Consider the following 9,398-nt stretch of genomic DNA (forward strand, 5'->3'; position numbering starts at 1 on the left):
GGGGGGGGTGTAACTCTGGGAGTGTGTAACTCACCCTGTGTTACACACTCCCAGGTCTCCCCTACATGTACGTTTCGTGTAACAGATTGAAAAGTGCTGCTGATGTTCCAGTCCCAAACTCTCTCCTCCCAGTGTGGACTGCCCCACCTCCCCCCCTCTCTCTCTCTCTCACCGTTAAATCCAGAATTCTTATTGATTTTCATTTTTATACATCCATGGATGACGTTTTTACTTTTGAAACGAAGTGGTGTAAGAATGATGCTCTGTGCTCTGTTATTGATGGAAAAATATATTTTTCTCTTTTACTAATGTAAAAAAGGTTTTTGTTTTGGTTTTGTTTTCCTTGTGGTATTAAAAGATAAATGTAAAATGGTAAATGTTGATTTGTTGAAAAAGTGTTTTATGTGAAATATTGTAATAAAGTTTTTTTTCAAAATTCAAATTCTCTCTCTCTCTCTCTCTCTCTCTCTCTTGGCGCATGCGCACACGGGCAGCGCTGTCCGACTTAAAAACAGCTGGGCTCTTATGTGCGTCCACAGAGAAACGTGGGACTGCAAAGCAAAGGGGACACGGCAACGGATTTAGATAAGGATTATCGCTGTTATAGTGGTTTCACAGCTATGCAAAATAAAAAAATGCAAGAGGATTAGTGACACACATCAAGTGGAGCAAAATAGCAAAACAGAGTGAGAAAGCGAGATGCGGCTTGCCTCAGAGATGAAAGAGATGCTCATGTTCACGAAGAGACGTTCAAGGAAATCTCAAGCTCTGAAATACATTTAATGTGCTACAAGATTGTTATTCTTCACTGCCGAGGGGTAGTTGGCTAGCTGCTAAAAGGTAAGAGAATTTCTTATAATTTAACAAAGTGTAAATGCATAAAAAGCTTTTTTTTTTCCCATAACAAAAGTATTGTTTTAATGTTTAGTCTAGTATGTTTGATAACTTCGGTCTAAATACATTGGAAAGTTTACGTGAATTGTGTATACGTTATTTTTATACACCAATATATCTGTTGAGCCCTGAGTCATGAGGGAGTTGTCAAAATTAATGCAAACAAGTGTTGATGACTGATGTCCAAGTGACTGAACCTGCTGTATTTGTAAATGTAAAAGTAAATGTAGTCTGTACTCCTTTATAGTCTAAAAAGTACAAATAATGTTTTAGAATCAAAGAAATGGCTGTTTAGTGTTATTGGTTAAAACCAAGCCCTCAGAAGTGATCAGAGTTACACAAATATAGAGGCACTGAAGGTCCTCTAAAGGGGTCCATGTATTAATATATATTTATATATATATATATTAGGGCTGCACTATTATGACAAAAATCCTAATTGTCGATTATTCCCTTGAAATTGTAATTGCGATGATTAATTACGATTATCACAATTTACATTGAATGATGTTTATACCATTGTTTGATGCAACTGCATGCCATATTTTTATATGAAAATAAACAAGCTGAAAACACTCTAACTGAAAAACTTTTAGTGCTTTTCTATAGTATTAAACCTCAAATGTCAACTATACATCGGATTGGTTTCTTCTTTAACTTCTAAAAAAAAAGTAAAAATATAAATGGTATTATAGTGTTATACTAAAACTAAAATTAAAACAATGGAAAAACCCTTAAGATAACATGTAGAAAGAAAAAAAAACGCATCTTAAGCACGCAGAATATCATAAGTGGACTTTGAACGTTTAATTGAGAATTAATTGCCGCTTTGAACGATTACGTAATTGTGGCATCCATAATTGTAATCGCGATTAGAAATTCGATTAATTGTGCAGCCCTAATATATATATATATATAATTTGTAATATCCATTATGCATTATAGAAAGTAAAAATGTTTGTTACTAATGAAACATTTTCCGATATAAAAAAAATCTAGCTTTTCTACATAGGGGTCTCTAGGTTATTTGAGAATTTAAATGGATCTTTTGGTCTGTAGATAAAGGAATAAACCCTTTTCAAAATTTTTTTTAAACAATATGCACTCAATTTATTATACAACATTGATTACCTTGTGTTTGTCTTTGTGATATGACAAAACATAACTGTTATATACCATGTCTTTTTTGAAGTTGTGTATATAAATATGATGTTCCCAGTGATAGGGTTTGTCCATAAGAGCTGCGGTTATCTGATGAACTGCACTAACATGTCTTTTGAGTGCGCCCAGATGCCATAGATTTCATTAGGGTTTTCCTCTCTCATCCTTCATCATTTATATTGGTTCTTTATGGTCATGAAAAAGGAATGTATCCAGACTGACTGTAAATGAGTCAGTCTTAAGCCTTCATGTCTCACAGGGTTAATCAAGATCATTTTGTCATGGTTGACCTTTCAGCGGCATACATTTACAGCCAATGGGGCAAACCGCCTCATCTCCAGAGAGGTATCTGTGCCATAGAGTTGTGTATGAATGCATAATCTTTCATGATTGCATTACACCAGTGTACTTGTACTGTATGTCATAGTTTCCCCTTTATTAGATTTTATGCTTCAAAAAAAATATGGTAACTTGTGCTTGAAAAGATTACCCTGTCAAAGTAATGGGACACCTTTACATGTGTGACCAAAAAAGCGCTCAAAGATTCTTTTCAGCATGTGATTATTGTCTCTGAACAATAATTACAGCGATACTTAGTTTAGGCGAACTGAAGCAGTTGATTATTCAGCCTAGAACCAGGTCTCAATTAATGTAGATATCTTCAGTGTAATATTATTCTTGATTAGCACAGGCTGCCTTTTTCCCTTCAGACTTCCCATGGTTTGACCGACCACTGTTGACTGCAGTGTTTCTCGAGCCTCGCTAAAACCTATTCTAAATAATGAATGCATGGCGGGTGGTTGATTGTGCTTCTGCAATTTTTTTTCTGGCCTTAACACAGTTTGCTAGGGACAGTCTTATTTCTCTTCCGTCTCCTGTGGTCCCACAAGCCTGACGGAAGTGTTCTGAATAGACTGAATGGACTGTTTTTGCCATGGCTATTAATTTTGATTTGCATATTTTGGAAAGAGCCTTGTTGTGATTTTGATTCCGGGCTGTCCAATAACTTGCAGGAGGTTTGGAAGCCAGTTGAACCCTGCACAACTGTATTCTAAAACGTATACATTTACAGCTGTTTTTCTATAACAAAAAAAGAAAGAATTCACAAAAAATTAGGGGTGGGGGAAAAATTTTATTCTTGGATGCATCGCGATGCGGATGTGGACGACTCTGAATCGATTCACAAATGTCAAAAATCGATTTTCTAAATGTTAATTGATAACGTAATATTGACGGAATGCAAAAGGCGGAACTCTGAAGCATGGAAGTGCAGCGCCTGGACAGTCTGTGGCGTGCATGTAAGAGACGCATGATCAGGCACCCTCTGCATCAAAAGCTAGCGTATGGCTTAGAGCCCTGTGCGGGACTGTTTTCTTAGTCCCGCTCCTGCAATTTTTGTGTCCAGTCCTGCCCGCTCTCGCAAACATTCTAATATTGTATATAATTTTTGCGCATCAGGGAGCCTGAGGGGTATTGAAATCGATTGTGAATGATCGCTTGCAGTTCACTATCATTTTTGCAATCACACGCACTCTGTAAAGGCAACACATCTTACAAGATCAGATATTTGTCAATGAGCTCAGGATCTGTTGAGCAGCAAATCTTCCAGCACGATCTCCTTTTGACCCGTGATCAGTGAAATCTGCCTCCTGCAGTTCGTGTTGAATGCAGGGTTGTCAAGTCCGCGCTCTTCTATGAAGTTGAAGGGAAAAAGGACCTGGACAAGAGCCACACTATATGCAAGTTGTGTCTATTATTTTTTGTTAGTGATTCAGGACATGCTGAAGTCTGTATTAATTTACTACAAGTATGCTGCTACAGGCACACGTTTCTTTTCCTGTTGGTTCTTTGCAATGCTGGGACATTTGCTGGCAAATGTAAACTTACAGATGACTTGCCAAATCACTTACGTTTGTTTTATTAATAAAAGATATTGGAAGTAAATTCACTATTGATCATTACAGATACTTTGCTTCAATAGTCACACAGTGAGAAAAAAAGAAAATCTGTATAGAAAAAAAGATGCATCGATAGGCCTAATCGTTTTATCATCGCATCGCAGCCCTCTGAATCGTAATCGAATCGAATCGTGAGGTGCCTAGAGATTCCCACCCCTACTAAAAATGTATTGATATCATAATTTATTTGCATATATCCTGATCCACACTCTTGAATCCATTTTTTCTGTGTTTGCCTGCGCCACATATCTGGATATCTGATATTATAAGGCTCTTCTTCATCGTCTGAACATCATTTGATAAATTACTAAATTAATATCATTACAATGATCAATTAAAGTTCAGTTCAATTCAATTCAAGTTTATTTGTATAGCGCTTTTCACGATACAAATCGTTGCAAAGCAACTTTACAGCAAATTAAGTTTCTACAATATTTAGTGGTAGCTTATCAGTGGTGACTGTCAGTTAATGTACATATGGCAGAAATGTACGGGAAAATCAATCAAAGTGTATGTAAACAATAATTGCACTAGATGTAAAGCGCTGAGATTTGTAAATAATAAACCATTGATAAGCCTAATTTACACAGAAAAGATTGACAGTAATTCAAATTGAACTGGACTGCAGGTGATAAGTGATTAAGACGCAGGTTTTTGCTCTAAAAATTGTGAATTTGCTCCTTAAAGGGAAAGTTCTGCCAAAAAATTAAAATTGTGTCATCATTTACTCACCATTATGTCATTCCAAAGCTTTCTTTTCTTCTGCAAAAACAGAAAAGTATATATTGAAGAATGTTTTAACTCTTGACAGAATACTACAAGTAGCATATGACAATTTAAAACAACTGGACACACGGCACTTATATAAAATAATTTTGTTCGAAAGAACAGAGGAACTAGCTGCACAATTTGTTTGATAGTCGGCTAGAAAACAATCAGTTTTGCTCACAATTGATTTCCGAAGTGTGGACAAAAATACACTGACATTTCTTAAAATATTTTCTTCTGTGTTCCTGCTCTCCCTTTAAGGGCTTATACCTATAATGTTGGTTTAGGAACTAACAAAAATGGGAGAAAGTATAGTAATAATGCAGCTAATTTCATTATACTGAACCAGACAGCTGAGTCTGCACAGATGAAAGACTTCACAGTCGATTCGTGATGAGAAACAACTACATTTACTTACTGCAGCAGCTGAAAAAAATGAAGACATTACACTGGAGAAAGAAAGGGCTACATTTCTTGGAATGCAGTGTCATCCTCTGCAGCTGATGGTGATGAGTTCCTGCAAAATATGTGGAAATAATGCTGCAGTCTTGTCAGCTTGTGTCAGCAAGGACTATTGTATATTCATGCGTGTGTGTTGCGTTTTGCCAGGACTTGCTTCAGTCTCCCAGAAGAGGCCACAGAATGATCACACTTACTTGTCTGTGGTCTGTGGGTGTTAAAGTGCTCTGGTGTCAGTACTTCGGCTACACTGCTTCGTGCACGCAACCGTTGTAGTTTAGTGGTCAATAAACTGGTGTCCAGGGGCCAGCAGTCGCCATCTTTTCAACCAGCATTTATTGAGCGAATTTTAGTTATAGTGCCTTGTTTATGGCCGGGCTGTAAATCTGCAAATGTAAATGTGCCTCAAGCAACACAAAGCATAAATAATCAAAGACAGAATATTCCTAACAAAATTTTAATGCATCGTCTAATTCATCTCCTTTCCTCTCTTGACGCTGTAAGTGTCTAGTAAATACTGGACGTGAACCAGCGAAATGGAACACGTTTGAATTGTATCCGCAAAAATAATGAGAATAAGGACTCTGCAGTACACTTACGCGTGTGTGTCTTTGCAAAAGGCTTTATGTGTTTTAACCAAAAGCTCAGTTAGCTCAAAAGCAAAATTGGACCAAATTAAGAACAAATAAACAGTTCGGTTTATATGGATCTTTTGGACGCTGCAGTGAGATCAATCCCTGCAGTGGATGATCAATAGTAGTAGGCTGTGAATAAAGTGATTGACAATCACCTGCAGTTCAGCTCAAAGCTGGAGGTTCAGAGGATTTGGATTAAGCATTACGCATGATTTTTCAATAATTTAAGTTGGGTGTTTCAAATCAGATGGACTCATCTTCTCCAAAATGCAGGCAGAATTATTCATTTGATTTGAAATGAACTCTACTAAATAACATGTTGCATATTTTTGGTTTATTTTCCTTTCCTTTAAACTAATATTATGCAAGATGCAATTTTGATAAGTGAACTCTTAATTAGTTGTCTGACTGCTCTTGGAACCTTTGCATACACTATTTTGAATTCGCTGACAGGCTGCCAAACAGTGAACTGCAGAAAATGTCTCTTTAAATCTTTGATTAGATTATTCAACCCTGGGGTGTGATGCTGAGCAAGATTATTACCAAGAACATATGACAGAATATATGAAACGCATACTGCTACAAACTAATTTGTAGATTTGTGGTAGCATCTAAATTAAATGAATCATTCAAGTCAAAATATTATTTATTTAACATCATTGAATTAACCTAAATACATTAGGTTACACTGGCAAAACTAAATGTAATTGTCAGAAACAGCTCCTTACGGTAACAATTGCATGTGACCACTTTATACAGTGCATTAGGAATGAGAAGAAATTAGCTTAATATAAAATATTTTCCCTCCCTCATTTCTTGGATTTGGCCTTGAAAATATATATTAAAGGAGGACAGATTGGGGTCACTGTGGGCCAGGAGAACAGCGGGCCACCTGTCATGTGTCTGCCGCCCCACTGTGACACTCTTTAGAAGCAAGATTATGACTGTGGAAACCTTCTTCGCTTGAACATTTCTTACTGAAATGCTTCATTCAGAGATACTAAAGAGGAGCACGTAACAGCCAGATGGCCAGAGATGGTGGCAAGATGCTTAGATGAGAGAAAAGAGAGCTTTTCAGGCAGCATCTGAGCTCCAGGGTCAGTCCCATCAGCCTCTGAGATGGAAGTGTGGCTGCCCTGCTGTAAGTGAGATGATAACACGCTGGGAAAGCAGATGAAGACAAATGAGTGCACCAGTCTGGACCTACAGCACCCGCGCGCTGCTGTCCACAGACAGCCATGAAGACTCAACCCCATATTACAACTCAAGAGATTTTTTTATGGCATATGCCACAAGAGCAACAGCAAAATAGACTAATAAATTATACATCAAATAAAGGCGAATAACATTTGCTTTCGATCTTAATGCCCTTTGAAATGCACCGTGGAGTCGTCAGACTTCCCTGAACGGAAAATGACCTTGGCTCTGCATTATTATTCATAAATGCATTTGTTTCTGTGTGAAATGCAATACCATTTACCGGCAAGCACACAACAGAGCAAAAGGAAAGATAAAATAAGATGAATTATGTGTCCCACACATCTCACTGCTATAACATTCATTAACGGACCATCCTTATAATTAATCGAGCCGCCTCCCTTTGGCTCCATTAATTTCAGTTATTTAAAGTGAATAATATTCTAAAAAAAAAAAAAAAATGCTTGGGACCACTGCCAAATTCTCTGGTTTACCAATATGACAAGAAAGTCATCTCATAAACACACCGTGGCCTCATTTCTGGTTCATTTTTCAAAAGTGATTTTTAATAGATTTATAGTGGAAAATTCTAGATGAGTATTCGAAGTAGTGAAGGCATAGCACCTGTACAGAATTCATTGAACAGGTATTTTCATTTTAAAATGAGTAAAATAAATAAATAAATAGAACAAATTAAAAAATGTTGAGCATCAGTTATTAGTAATTTACCATATAATATGATGAATGAACCCTAACACAAACTCAAAACTAAAAAAAAAAAATACTCTACTCTGTTAGGAAAAATAGCTAGTTAGTTGTAGTACCTTAATTTCATTCATGTTACAAAATGAAATATGTATTTGATTGCTTGCTACAGAGATGAAAGAAGAACAGAAATAATCATTCATGTCAGTAGGATTTGACATAAAGTGCCCACTATAAGAGCCCATATAAGTATAAATATACAAAATCTGCCCTAAGGCAAAAACACAAAGCCCTACATACGTGTTGCTTAATCTCTTTCAATATGTATGCATTTATATATTCAATAACTCATCTAGGGTGTATATATTTATCAGGTAGTTTTTTTAGCATCTCACGCCATAAGCGCCACGTTTTTAGGATGCCGTGCCTAGACAAAAACAGTTCATATTCCAAAATGTCTTTATTTAGCTCAATTTTATCTTGATGTTGAACAAGAATTTGTCTTGTGTGACTGGTTCTTTAATCTATGCTGTCAGCTCTCTGTAACGCTGGTTAATATACATACATGTAAGCAGCTTTTCATATTTGTATATATTATTCAAAAGCTATGAATTATGTATACATGGGTAAAAACGGTTTATGAGAACATAATGTTGCAAATGATTCAAATGATAAACATAGGTTCATACAGTATAGATGAATATGACAATGGATGCACCAAAATTTTGGCCGCTGAAAATTATCGGCCGAAAATTTCGGTGCATCCCTAAATATGTTAAATGATCATTTTTTAAAATCTTTTTAGACCTTGCAGTACTAGAACTTTCTAAAACTGATTTTGAAAATAAGATAAATAAAGAAGAAGAATGGCAGATGCAGTGGGTGTTATTTTGATTTCTGTCAACTATGCGTGCATCCTCTGTCTTGTAAAGGATAGATTTGTTAGAAGCTACTGCATGTACTGACAGAGGGGGAGAAAACTTCCAGACGCCAGTCACTCACTGTTCATAGCTAGAAGAATAATGAGCCCTCAGGCTGATTGACATTCTCAGCCGCCTTGTAGTTATGGTTTCCTCTGGTGCTGGCGAGGACACCCGCCCCTGCATCTCAAACGTTTATGCAAATCTAGGACTTTTGCCAGCACTAGGCATACAAAGAAGGGGTTGGGGGGGCTCAAAAGGGGTTCAGTGAGCAAAGCTGTGCTTGAATGGAGCTTGAAAGGACTCAGAATGAGAATAATGACATTTTTACCCCAAAGTCTAAAGATGTCAAATGAGATCGAAAAAGAATAAATGAAATTAGAATGTAGGGATGCACCAATACCACTTTTTCCAGTACTCGCCTGATACCGATACTTTTATTTTTGGTACTTGCCGATACCGAGTACCGATACCAATATTTTCAATGAATTTGTAAATTTTTAAAATATTGGGTACAGAAACCAAAAGAGTATGTATAATAATAACGCGCAACGCGCACACGTATTTGCACTGGTGCAGAATGAGAGGGACAAGTACAGTACAGCCTAGCGCATTTCACACAGGCTGTTAGTTTCACTTTCGCCCAGAAAGTCGTGTATGCTTAAGGGTAAAAATAAATGACGTTTATAGTGAATGCCCCT

At 36.8% G+C, this 9,398-nt stretch overlaps 1 protein-coding gene across 1 annotated transcript in view; it reads left to right on the forward strand.

Moving 5' to 3' along the window:
* Positions 1–500: 500 nt before the first annotated feature.
* Positions 501–9,398, forward strand: part of wscd1a (WSC domain containing 1a) — a 32,140-nt gene continuing 23,242 nt past the window's right edge. Inside the window, exon 1 of the mRNA XM_016573677.1 lies at positions 501–840. The gene's annotated coding sequence lies outside the window, so the exon portion shown is untranslated. The remainder of the gene's footprint in view (positions 841–9,398) is intronic.

This window comes from Sinocyclocheilus rhinocerous, unplaced genomic scaffold, assembly GCF_001515625.1.
Source record: "Sinocyclocheilus rhinocerous isolate Xijiao unplaced genomic scaffold, SAMN03320098_v1.1 scaffold1152, whole genome shotgun sequence".
Taxonomy (NCBI): Eukaryota; Metazoa; Chordata; class Actinopteri; order Cypriniformes; family Cyprinidae; genus Sinocyclocheilus; species Sinocyclocheilus rhinocerous.